Raw genomic sequence first — 1069 nt, 5'->3', positions numbered from 1 at the left:
TAGGATTATCTGCTTGAGCCACCCAGCCAGCCAGCTTGGCCATAGTTTGCATCTCTGAAACCTAAATACTTTGTAGCAAATCAAGTAAAAAGATGAGAGAATATGTGTGCTCAACAAATGTGTGCGTGTGCACACACACTCTCACAGAGCAGTGTGTACACAGGTCTTAAACCCTTTACATCTCGTCTCCACAGCAAACACTTGTGCTTTTTGCTAGATACTATTTACTGAGGCAGTGCCGTGGATGTACTTAGTCACCATTACCTAAAAGATGTTTCTTTCAAGTTGCTCTCAGAGCAGACATCAATTAATTACCTTTAAAAATGAACTTTCATGGTCAGTGCCTGTGGCTCAAGCACCTAAGGTGCCAGCTACATACACCTGAGTTGGTGGGTTTGAGTCCAGCCTAGGCCCACCAAACAACAATGACAGCTGCAACCAAAAAATAGCCAGGAATGGTGGCAGGCGCCTGTAATTTAAGCTACTTGGGAGGCAGAGGCAGGAGAATCATTTGAGCTCAGGAGTTGGAAGTTACTGTGAGCTGTGATGCCACAGCACTCTACCCAAGGCAACAGCTTGAGGCTCTGTGTCAAAAAAAAAAAAGAACTTTCATTTGGAAGTGGGGAAACCTTTTAGAAAACAATTAAAGTTCCTATCTTAAACTGGCCTCAGTGGCTCATGCCTGTAATGCCAGCACTCAGGGAGGCTGAGGCAGGAGGATAGCTTGAGCTCAAGAGTTGGAGACCAGCCTGAACAAGAGCTAGACCCTGTCTCTACTAAAAGTAGAAAAACTAGCTGGTGCTTCTGGCAGGCACCTGTAGTTCCAGCTACTCAGGAGGCTGAGGCCAGAAGATCAGGAGCCCAGGAGAGTGAGGTTGCTGTGAGCTATGATGCTATTGCACTCTACCAGGGCAACAGATGGAGACTTGATTTATTGATTATGTCTCAATAAATGAATAAATGAATGAATAAAACTCGTATCTTGAAATACTGTCCTAGTTCACTTTTCCCAAATACCAACAAGGACTCATGTCAGTATTCAATTTATCAGTTTTTTTTTTTTTTTTTT

The 1069-nt window shown here is 43.6% G+C and overlaps 1 protein-coding gene across 3 annotated transcripts in view; it reads left to right on the top strand.

Annotated features, from left to right (window-relative positions):
• Positions 1 to 1069, top strand: part of NLGN4X (neuroligin 4, X-linked) — a 268913-nt gene that overhangs the window by 180664 nt on the left and 87180 nt on the right. The window lies entirely within an intron of this gene.

The sequence above is a fragment of the Otolemur garnettii genome, unplaced genomic scaffold, assembly GCF_000181295.1.
Source record: "Otolemur garnettii isolate 467f Iridium unplaced genomic scaffold, OtoGar3 scaffold00065, whole genome shotgun sequence".
In the NCBI taxonomy this organism is placed as follows: domain Eukaryota; kingdom Metazoa; phylum Chordata; class Mammalia; order Primates; family Galagidae; genus Otolemur; species Otolemur garnettii.
Note: the sequence above shows the minus strand (reverse complement) of the source record. Positions and strands in the feature narration are given on the sequence as shown.